The 12858-nt window shown below is 38.4% G+C and overlaps 1 pseudogene; it reads left to right on the top strand.

The window, feature by feature from the left end:
• The first annotated feature begins 1211 nt into the window (after window positions 1-1211).
• On the top strand, window positions 1212-3159 carry LOC108470862 (desmethyl-deoxy-podophyllotoxin synthase-like; annotated as a pseudogene).
• Window positions 3160-12858: the final 9699 nt, after the last annotated feature.

Genomic DNA, 12858 nt, shown 5'->3' with positions numbered 1-12858 from the left:
AATTTTAAAAAATTTAAATGTATATTTTATAATATATATTTTAAAATTTAAAATATTATTTTTAAATTATATTTTAAAATTTTAAATATATATTTTGAAATTATTTCTTATAAATTTTAAAAATATATTTTTGAAATTAATTTTATAAATTTTAAATATTATTTTTTAAATATTAAATATATTTTAATAATATTTAAACATTAAAATTTTAAATAAAATTGTTATAAAAATTTTAAAAGCTTTAAACATCTTTAAAACTATCAATTTTACATAGAATTTTTTAAATTATTATTTTAAATTATTTTTAAAGATATTTAACCATTTTAAATTTTTATTAAAAATTTATTTAAAATTTAAACATTTAAAAGATATGATCTTTCAAATTTATTATTTGTTTTATTTTTAATAATATAAAATATTTAAACATTTAAAATTTTAGTAAAAACTTAAAATGGTTAAATATCTTTAAAAATAACTAAAATAATAATTTAAAAATTCTATGTAAAATTGTTAATATTAAAGATAATTAAACCTTTTAAAATTTTTATAAAATTTTATTTAAAATTTTAATGTTTAAATATTATTAAAAATATATTTAATATTTAAAAATAATATTTAAAATTTATAAAAATAATTTCAAAAATAATTTTAAAATTTATTAGAAATAATTTCAAATATATATTTAAAATTTTTAAAAATATATATTATAAAACATTTCAAATATACATTTCAAATTTTTAAAATTAATAAATAAAATAAATAAAATAAATAAACAAAATAAAATAAGAAAAATATAAATCTTTAAAAAATTAAAGAAAAGACAAAAGTTAAAAAAATAAAAAGTAAAAAAGTAAAAAAACCAGAAGACTCCTATTTAAATTGGCTCAATCAGAAAATAGAAAATTGTTTTGAATTCTCCTATTTTCTAGAAATTACAGTATTTCTCTTATATTTATACATGCGACGCTATTCTATATTGCTCTTCTAAAAAATTAATTTTTTTATACTTCCTGCTGACATGGTAAGTTGGTGGCGCCATATAATTTGGCTGCACCAACTTTGACTGTAAATTTAGAGTTATTTTCGTGTTTAATTAAAAAGTGGGTCATTTTGATATTTAATTAAATTATTTAAGTTATTTTGATAAAAAAGCCCTATTATTAGTATTATTTAATAAATTTAAATTAATATCAAAATTATGAATATTTTACAAACAACCCTGCTAGGTGGGGTTTAAATTATGGAACTGACAACCCTCAACTATTACAACTCCTTAAGTTAGCTACAATCATCATCCTTTCCTATAAATCCCTCTAAAACAACTAGAGACCTTAAAAATCCTATACTCCAATATCAATGGAGCTGCTTCTTTTTCCCTCTTTGCTTATCTTGCTGCCTTCCTTGTTCTTCTTGTTGGTCATAGTTAAAATAGTAAAGAAAATCAAAGCCATTGATTCGAACAAGAAACTGCCACCAGGGCCATGGAGATTACCCTTTATAGGCAACTTACATCAGCTAGTTGGCTCACTACCTCATCGAATTCTCACAGATTTGGCCAATCAACATGGACCCTTAATCCACCTACAGCTTGGTGAAATTTCCACCATCGTTGTTTCATCACCAGAAATTGCCAAAGAGGTCTTGGTAACACATGGCACTATCTTCGTTGATAGACCTTATATGATTGCTGCAAATGTGATTACTTATGGTTACAGGGATATTGTCATGGCACCATATGGCAACTATTGGAGACAACTACGAAAAATTTGCACAGTGGAGCTTTTAACAGCAAAAAGAGTGCAATCCTTTGAATCAATCAGACAAGAGGAAGTCTCAGGTCTTGTGAAATATATATCTTCAAACCAAGGGTCGCCAATCAATCTCACCAAGAAGATATTTTCGTTAACATATGATATTACATCAAGAGCAGCATTCGGTAACACATGCAAGGACCGAGACTCTTTCATAATAGTTATAGATGAAATAATAAAGTTGTCTTCTGGATTCGGTCTAGCAGATCTGTACCCTTCTTTTGGATTGCTTGAGCTAATTAGTGGAGTGAGACAGAAAGCTGAGGCTCTCCGTGAGAAGAGTGATGAGATACTTCAAGGCATCGTTAATGAACACAGAGCCAGCCTGAAGAGAGGAAGAATAGGTGAAGGAGAAGCCAAGGAAGACTTGGTTACTGTTCTTTTAAAGGCTCAACAACATGGTGATCTTGAATTTTCCCTTACTGACACGGAAATCAAAGCAATCATTTGGGTTAGTATTCAAAGCTTATAACTTTATTGAAAAGCAAATCTATCATCAGCTTGAAGTAATGTTGGCTCATATAATCTCAGGATATCTTCGGTGGAGGGGGCGAAACATCATCAACAACCGTAGACTGGGCAATGGCAGAAATGTTGAGAAATCCAAAGGTGCTAAAAAAGGCACAAAATGAGGTAAGACAGGTCTGTCATGGAAAAAGAGATGTGGATGAAGCAAGTCTTAATGAATTAAAATACTTGGCATTAGTTATCAAAGAAACCATGAGGTTACACCCTCCATTTCCTCTGTTACTTCCAAGAGAAAGTCGAGAGAATTGCGAAATCAATGGCTACCAAGTACCTACCAAGACCAAATAATCAATGCATGGGCTATGGGAAGAGATCCTAAGTACTGGAGTGAAGTTGAGACATTTTATCCTGAAAGGTTCCTCAATAGTTCCTGTGATTTCAAAGGAACAAATTTGGAGTATATCCCATTTGGTGCAGGAAGAAGGATGTGTCCAGGCATATCATTTGCGCTTCCGAACATTGAGTTGCCTCTCGCAAAATTGCTTTACCATTTTGATTGGGAGCTTCCAAGTGGACTACCGCATGAAAATTTGGATATGTCTGAAACATTTGGCTTGACTGCGAGAAGGAAAGACGACCTTATCTTAATTCCGACCACTCATAGTCATTTATCTGCCTACTAACATTTTTATTTCCGTATAATGTTATATAAATAAATATGTTTTTTTCTTTTTAGTTTTTATCATCTATTGACTCGTGATGGGTGCTCCCATAAATTTATTTTCAAGTTCAGTTTCTTAAAGATAATGAATTAATGATGTAATTGAACGTCTGATTTTGATATTATTTAAAGCTATGTTTTTTTTTTAATAGAATTAAAGCTGTAATATTCTTTGAATCTAAGTATTCAAGTTTACATAAGCTATATCATAACCTTATCTTTTTCCACTGAAAAACAAGCGGTACAAGACTGACTTTATTCGCCTCATTGTTAGACCATTGGCGCCAACGCAGTGGCCGACACATGGGTCAATCCTTTTCCATTCCCGGAATTTTTAGCTTGTAAAAATCAAATTTTGCAGGATGATCTTAAAATTTTAATAAATTACGAAAATAATTCAATTTCTTGATTATATAAGTAAATGACTTGAAATAAATAATAAAATTTGATAGAGTGAAATAGAATTGTGCCACCAATATGTTACGTTAGCCATGGAATTAAAAAATTAATTTTTTGTAGAGCTATAATAAATGGCGGCACCTGTATAAATTGTAATACCCCAAACCCAGCCTAGACGCTACGGTCGAATCTGGCAGTGTTACATGAGAGTACTTTCAGAAAACCTTTCATTAACATGGAAGTTATGACATCATTCTATTATACGAAAACCTTATGTTCATTTCCAAAACTTATTTGTGGTGTCGCCATTTATAAATCAACAAAATTAAACAAGTTAAAATCCCGAAATAAACCCAAAACTATTCGAGCCTAAATACAAAAAAAATAATCCCGAAGATAAATGTTAAATGAATGCAAAAAAAAAATAGAATATAACTCATAAAACCAACACACGACTAGCAGTGGTCATTGTTCAGCCCTCCTCTGCACCGATCCATTTACTGCTGGGGATTACTTGACAAATAAAAGAATAAAGGGTTGAGTTTTCGCAACCTCAGTGTATACGTCCCCACAGTAAAGCATGCATGTAAATGGATAACAGTCAACCAGTCATAATCGAGCCTAAGCTCTTAACAGAATTGATGTAAGCCTTAGCCCACTCGGAATAATATCAGATACATTTGGGCCTTAGCCTATACAAACATACAAGCATATCAATCAGAACAGTAATGCCCACCAACCCTACACACCACCTCCATCCAACTATGTAACACCCCAAACACGGCCTAGAAGTCCAGACCGAATCCAGAATGCTACATTAATCACCGAAGTGATCGCGGAAAATTTTACAAAAACCAGTCACTTTTAATTAAATTTCTAAAAAAAATTAATATCAAGTATTTAAAATCGAAATAAAAAAATTAGGTTCTTAAAGCCAAAATAGTGCCCCCAAAATTAAAACTTTACACTTCAACTGAATAACAACATAAAAATTCGAAATCACAATCTAATGGTTTGAACTGCCTGAGTCCTCCGCATATCGAGCCAAGCATCCAAAATTCTGAAGTGTACCTGAAAGGGGAAACAGAAAAGGGGGTAAGCTATACGAGCTTAGTGTGAGAAATACCTAGCTACCGAAATAGAAATAGATACAGTAAACCTGAAAATAGTTCAGCAGCAGAACATACTTACAAAGCGACTATAACAAAACAGACCATATATAACTTTACAGTCATATGGCTTTGTTAGACACAATACTAGAAATTCTTAGAAGTCACAAACTGGCCTAAGCCCTCTTTCCAGAATCAGAATCGATTGGGCCTTAGCCCATTACACAAGGTTTCTTTAGACACGAGTGTCTTTCAGTCAGATAATACAATCAGACTTCTCAATCAATCAGACAATCAAATATTTCAGTCAAATAGTCAAGCAGATACTGCAGTCACAGAATCACAAGATACATATGAGTGCAAATGAGTTCTAAAATAACCCACCCATCCAACCAACACTCCGTCCCCCATCAAACCTCGATAGAGCTGTAAGTTCATCCAACCAATCACTCCAAATAAGACCTCGAAAAGCCCATCCAACCTTATATCCCCTACACATTGTCCACGACCCTCAGGAATTGAGACTATCAGAAAGCTGTACAGTGCCATGCGGAAGACCGCAGTACAAACATGCAGTATAACTGCTAGATCAGATAATGTTACGTAGCAACGCTAGCGTATAAGCTGTACTGTGCTATGTGGTGAATAGCGGTACAGACGTTCAGCATAACTGCCAGATCAGATAATGGTACGTAGCGTAGCTAACGTACATGCGGTAAGGTGCAAGGCGGTAAACCGCTATACCTTTATCAGTAATGTCCATGACCCTCAGGGTATTGGGACCTCCCATGATTCTCTGGGTATTATTAAGGGCTTTCAGAATGCAGGCAAATTGCCAAATCGTAAATCTCTTTTCTCTTCAACATTCCACCCAAAAATTTTGTATGCAAATGAATGTATGCAAATGTGTATATGTAAATGCATCAACTCAGAAAACCAGTTCCAGACATTCAATCAAAAACAACCATTCACATTCAGTCAGACAGTACAGAATCAGACATGTGTACACTCATAGCTCGAATTCAGTATCAACCAAGACACACATTCATTCGTAAATAACATATTTAAACCAAGCTAGATCAGAGTCACAGTTACCCTTACTAAAGCTTAGCCAATGGTTGAAACATACAGAGGTTATGATTACACTTAAATTGACTAAATTCAAAACTTGGCGAGATAGGGCCACACGCCCTTGTGCCCTGGTTGTGTGGAGCAAGACAGGCCGTGTGGGGGTCTAAATGCCCGTGTGAAGGGTAGCACATAGCCGTGCAGAAGCACGCCGTGTGATAATGCCATGTAAGACACTGTCCAATATCACTAAATTCAAGTGCGGAGTAGACACGACCGTGTGAGGGTCTCACACGCCCGTGTGGCTACCGAACACGGCTGTGTGCTCCGAAACACATGCCCGTGTGGCACCCCTATTCCTTAAATCAGTTACACGACCGTGTAGCCAGGCTGTGTGACCCCAAGACTCAGAATCCCTAAGCCCCAAATTGGCTACACGTCCGTGTGTCCCGAAACACACGCCTGCATGAGAACCCTAAAATTCTAAAATCAATCACACGGTCGTACGGCCAGGCTATGTGACCCTAAATATCAAATTCCTAATTCCCAAACTCATACACCCGTGTGCTCTAGGGAACACGCCCGTATGGTTTTTGACAAAAATCCCCAAATTGGCCACACGCTTGTGTAGCCAGGCCGTGTGGCACCCATAACTAGCCTGAAACCCTAATCCCCAAATCTACATAGCTATGTGCCTCGACACACGCCCATGTGGCTGTCAGGAAAGTTACGAAACCATCTTAAAACCACCACTTAAGCCACTGAAACGATCCCTAAGCTTTTCCCTATCAACAGTACATCAGAAGTGACTATTTCCCACCACTTCCATCGACTAACATTCCCAAAACAACGGTTTAACATACCGACAAGAAAAGCTGAAACAATTACGTAAAACAAAAGGGAAGATAGTCATAGTTCGGATCCCACACCTATTTGACAGTGAAAAAGACACAACAGAGGAGTAGAATAATCGAAGCCCTTCGACCCCACAACACTATCGATCTAAAAACGAGGAGAAGAAAACAAGAGCCAATACCAAAAAGAAAATAATAGAAACTAACGTACAAAGTAACAGAAAATCAAAGAGAATAAAATAAAATAAAATAGAATAATAACCAAAATAAATGATAATATCTCTAATCACAATTAATAAAACAATTACTCAAACTTAAACTTAAAACAGAAATAACTAAAACATTTTCTAAAACGCCCACACAACAACTCGAACTCCAGACATCCAACACACTAGTACACACCTTAACTACTAGACCAGCAGGCCCTTTCTTGTCACTAAACTGCGCACAACTTAGCTTATGTATGCAGCCTCCCTACTATTCCTATACTCGAAACCCAAAACTTCTAGGCCGAAAATTTGGGGCGTTTCAAACCAAACACACCATTGAGGATAAAATTGACCCACCCAGCCCTACACACCAAGTATAGGGGTAAAATCAACCCATCCAACCCTATACACCATAAGGTACAGTAAAACGGCATATATCAATAATTGCAGCAAAGCTACCAGATAAGCGGCTAAAGAGCCTTTCAGTCTTCCTTCTCTTCAATATCAAACCCAACCCAATGCAACGCAACATAAATAATGTCATAGCATGCTTTCAAATAGTAAACAGATTATGTGTACTATACTCAAATCAGATTAATATTTATACCAGGCTAAGTATAACATACTAGCATACATCTCAATATCATATCACAGAACAAGGCCTAACTAATGCTTGCCGACCCCTTTAACAGGTCTCAGTCGACTAGGGCGACCCAAGCAACCTTTTAGAACAAATCAGATTACTGGGCTCATACGCCCATGTGGCCTGCCTATGTGAGCCCACACGCTCGTGTGGCTCACACAGCCTAATTTAGCCTTGCCGGTGTGGATCACACGGCCTGGCCTAGATTACCACACACCAATGTGGTTCACTCATGTGGGCCCACACGACCCAATTGGTCTAGCTCGTGCCTCGCACACGGCCTAGCCAGCCTCACACTCCCGTGTCCATCGTGCTCGTGTGGCTTTCACACGAACAGTCCACACGCTCGTGTGGCATCGACAGCAGCATTTTCACATGGCCGTGTATCGCCACACGACTTTCACACGAGCAGTCCACATGCTCATGTGGCGTCGACAGCAGCGTTTTTGGCTTTCGTTGAAACGTGATTTCAGATCGATTGGAGTACACACCTGGTTTCGATTAAAGTCTAACGCAATTTCGAACACTCCAGAACCTATTATTGTGAATCGTAAGCCAAAATTCCAGTCTTTGATTAGAATAATTCAGAATGGACAAATCTCGAAATGAGAGATCTACTTACTTTTAATGAACAACGGCTTTTACTCGTTGTTTAGAACCCCATTTAGTGATCCAAAGAATCTCGAGTGTCCCCTAAACAGAAAATTAAATCCCTCTTAAACAATCTCCAAAAAAAATCTCCCAATTTAACAAAACCATACTTATCGAGCCGACGGAACCGCTAGCAGTACGCCAAAACTAGTCGAAAGAAAGAAAACGGAGGAGATGAGCAAAATGAATAAAATTTCGGCAACAAAGGGGGTTTGGGAAAACAAAAAAACGGTAGAGAGAGCCAAAAAGAAAACAGGTTAGGCAAACATCTCATAAACCCTACCCTTTTTAGTGTTTTAATCTAACTCAAACGTCCGCACGGCTTATCGTAAAAATTAATGCCACACTCATGACTCGAACTCGGGATCTCAGGTATAATCCCTTGCCACTTAACCACTAGACCAATAGACCCATTCTGTTACGTTACTACCAATAAATTCTCATAAGCCCATTAACCAAAAATCAGACTTTATCTAAATAAAAACCAAAATTTAGCCCAAGTTAAGGCTCAAACTTGGGACCTCCCAAACACACCCCAGAGCACATAACCTCTTAAACCACATATATTTTATGCCAAAATAGATCAAAATAAAAGTTTCGATATTTCCATACTCAACAATCACAAAAATTGAAATTACAGAAATTTGGGGCGCTACAACTCTACCTCTTTAAAGAAAATTCGTCCTCGAATTTTTACCTGATTAGAAAAGGTGAGGATGCTACTGATGCATTGATTCCTCAGGCTCCCAAGTAGCCTCCTCAGTGCTATGATCCTGCCACAGCACCTTCATTAAGGGAATAGACTTCCTACGCAGAACTTTGATGTCGCGATCCAAAATTTGAACTGGTTCTTCCTCGAACGTCAGATCTAGTCTAACCTCAATTTCTTCCATAGGCACAATATGCGTGGGATCAGAGTGGTAACATCTCAACATCGAGACATGAAAAACATTGTGAATACGATCTAACTCTAGAGGTAACTCCAACTGATACGCGAATGGCCCCACTCCCTTCAAAATTCGGTACGACCCAATAAACTGAGGACTCAGCTTACCCTTGTACCCGAACCTCAGAACCTTCTTCCATGACAAAACTTTAAGAAAGACCAAGTCCCCCACAGAAAACTTGATATCCTTCATCTTCAAATCAGCATAAGACTTCTGTCTATCAGAAGGTGCTTCCAAACGCTCCCAAATCAAAGGACTTTATCCTTAGTCTCTGAAATCAACTTTAAACCCATAATACGTCGCTCACCCAACTCAATCCAGCATAAAGGAGTGCGACACTTATGACCATAAAGTGCCCCATACGGTGCCATCTGAATACTAGACTGATAGTTGTTATTGTAAGCGAACTTTGTCAAGGGCAAGTACTCCTCCCAACTACCTCAGAAATTTATAACATAGTCCTTCAACATATCCTCCAGTATCTGAATCACCCTCTCTGACTGACCATCTGCCTGAGAATAAAAAGTAGTACTAAAGTCAAGATGAGAACCTAAAGCCTCATGAAGTTTCTGCCAAAACTAAGACGTAAAACGAGGATCCCTATCAGAGATGATCAAAACAGGCACCCCAAGCAACCTCACTATCTCGGAAATGTATAGCTTAGCTAGCTTTTGCATGGAGAATGTCGTCTTCACCGGAATGAAATGTGCCGACTTGGTCAATCAATCCACAATGACCCAAACAGAATCCTTCTTAGTGGGTGTTGAAGGCAACCAACTAACGAAGTCCATCGTTACTCGCTCCCATTTCCACATTGGTATCTTCACTAGTTGTAGCAAACTCGAAGGTAACTGATGCTCAGCCTTAACCTACTGACAAGTCAAACAACGAGTAACAAAGTTGGTCACCTCGCATTTCAACCCTGGCCACCAGTACAACTCTCGGAGATCTTTATACATTTTGTTTCCACCAGGATGCATAGCATAAGGACTACTATGTGCCTCTTTTAGAATTGACAGTCTCAAATCCTCATCATTAGGAACACAGATCCTACCTCGAAACCGCAATACTTCATCACTGTCAATCCCAAAATCAGTAGCAGTTCTAGCCTCAACATGACAGAATTGCAACTCAAGGGACTTATCTCTTAACTGCTTATCCTTAATTTGATCCAGCCAAGTCAGTCTAACCTGCAACTCAGCCAAGAGACTCCCATCGTCATAAAGACTCAGTCGAGTGAACATCGCCCTCAAATCGATTATAGCCCTACGGCTTAACACATCTTCTACCACATTGGCCTTACCTGAATGGTACTCGATATTGCAGTCGTAATCCTTAAGCAGCTTAACCCATCGACGCTGCCTAAGATTTAACTCATTCTGAGTGAGGAAATACTTGAGGCTTTTATGATCAGTGTAGATGGTACACTTTTCACCATACAGATAACACCTCCAAATCTTTAATGCAAAGACAACTGCAACCAACTCCAAATCACGCGTCAGATAATTAGCCTCGTGAGTCTTGAGCTGAAGAGATGCATAAGCAACTATCTTATTGCCTTGCATCAGAAAATAACCCAAACCTACATGTGACGCGTCGCTGTACACTACGAAATCCTTACCGGGCTCTAGCTGTATCAGAATCAGAGCATGAGTCAAAGCTGTCTTGAGCTTCTCAAAGTTCTCTTGCTGTGCGTCTGCCTAAACAAAAAGAACTTCCTTACGCAGTAACTTAGTCAACGACGTTACGATCAATGAGAACCCTCCTACAAAACATCGATATTATCCTGCCAGTCCCAGAAAACTGCAGACCTCTAACACATTCATCGGCTGTTTCTAATCCAAAACAGCTTCAATCTTATGAGGATCAACATGAATTCCCCTAGCAGACACCACATGTCCCAAAAAGATTACTTTCTGAACCTAAAACTCACACTCAAAGAACTTCGCATAAAGCCATTTTTCACGAAAGATCTGCAGAACAACCTTGAGATGTTCATCGTGCTTGTCCTCAGACTTACAGTAAATCAAGATGTTTTCAATAAACACCATCACGAACAGGTCTAAATAGGGCTGAAACACACGGTTCATCAAGTCCATGAATGTCACTGGTGCATTAGTCAACCTAAAAGGCATAACCAGGAACTCGTAATCTCCATAACGAGTCCTAAATGTTGTTTTATGCACATCGGCCTCATTTACCCTCAATTGATGATAACCTGATCACAGATCGATTTTGGAGAACACAGAAGCCCCTCTGAACTGATCAAATAAATCGTCTATCCTCGAAAGTGACTATTTATTCTTAATCGTCAACTTATTCAACTGACTGTAATTGATACACATTATCATCATACCATCCTTCTTATTTACGAACAGAACAGGTTCTCCCCTTAGAAACACACCAGGACCCATAAACCCACAATCTAACAGCTCCTGAATTTGAGCCTTAAGTTATGTCAGCTCCTTCGGGGCCATTCGATAAAGGGCGATAGACACCGAGGCTATTCGATAATATGTAGAGCTTATGTCTATCAGTGCAACATAAGGTACATTAAGGATTAAAAACATACCAGTGATGACGTCCGTAGCATCTCCATCCTTACGACGACGTGCAGTATAGACAAGCGCAGGCTGCCTCGCCTCAGTCGGCCCATCACCTCTGTCTGGTGCTCTCTAACCTTGACCCATACCGTTACCACCCCTAGCTTGTCCTCAGACCCTAAGTGGCTATTGTACCCCTCTCGGCTGTTGTGCAGTCTTAGCAACTGGAGCTTACATTTGATTACCCCGTAGTGGACAATCCTTAACTCTATGCTCAGTCAACCCACACCTCAAACAAGCCCCAATAGCTCTCTAACACTTGTCCGGAAGGCGTCTATTACAAAGCTGGCACACCGCTACCCCAATAGGAATAGCAACAGTAGGCCCAGCTCTCACGGGCCCATCAGCCTTTTTTTTAGGCCTCAATCCTACATTCGTAGGCTCAAAATCCTTCTTAGCCTTCCCTTTTTCACAGTTTTGGCACTCAGAGTGCTTCACCTCCTCGGCTATCTTGGCCTTCTTGACCAAAGCGGAGAAATCTCGTTCCCTTTGAGGAGCTATCAGAACTCCAAACTGTCTCGAAGACCATTCTCAAATCGAACACAGCGCTCATACTCAGTCGTCACCATACCCCTCGCATAGCGACTCAATCTCAGAAATTCAGCCTCATACTCGGCCACTGAACGGTCACCTTGAGTGAGACTTAGGAACTCACATCGCCTAGCATCTGTGTAGCTGGCTCTTACGTACTTACTCTAATAAGTAGTCGTAAACAGATCCCAAATCAATCGATCGGGTTGAATGCCCTCCGTGACGATCAGCCACCATTGATACGCCTCATCTCGCAGCAGTGACACAGCCCATTGAGCTTCTGCTCATCAGAAAAGTCTAGATCGTCCATGATACGCTCTGTGACCTCCATCTAGTACTCAGCCACACTCGGAGCAACTCCAGCTATGCCTTTGAATATCTCAGCCCCATTCAACCGAAGCCATTCCATAACCGACCCACGACCTCCAGATCCAGTATTAGCCCCAGTGACCCTCTTTAAAATTCAAAGAATGGCTTAGGACATGCGTCGTCCTCAGTTGCACGGTCTTGAGACTCCGCGCTAGTCTCAGTAACAGGTGACACTGGTGTCTCGCTAGTGTCTAGATTAGGGATCGTATCAAATGCGAAGGACTCAGCTCGAATCCCTTTACGGCCTCTACCTCGGCCTTTAGTACCCCATCCACAAGTACCATGTGTGCTCATTGTAACTATCGAATTAATTTGTATTTAAAATTTTTATGCATATCAGTTTACAGTTTCGATAATTATTAGAAGATATTTTATGTAAAACAGTATCAGAGTTTCAGAGTTAGTTATCTCGAGTAATAAGCTCACTACGTTTTTCAGTTTACACTACCTAAAGTGTTTCAGTAACGTACTACCT

This window comes from Gossypium arboreum, chromosome 7 (assembly GCF_025698485.1).
Source record: "Gossypium arboreum isolate Shixiya-1 chromosome 7, ASM2569848v2, whole genome shotgun sequence".
Lineage (NCBI taxonomy): Eukaryota > Viridiplantae > Streptophyta > Magnoliopsida > Malvales > Malvaceae > Gossypium > Gossypium arboreum.
Note: the sequence above shows the minus strand (reverse complement) of the source record. Positions and strands in the feature narration are given on the sequence as shown.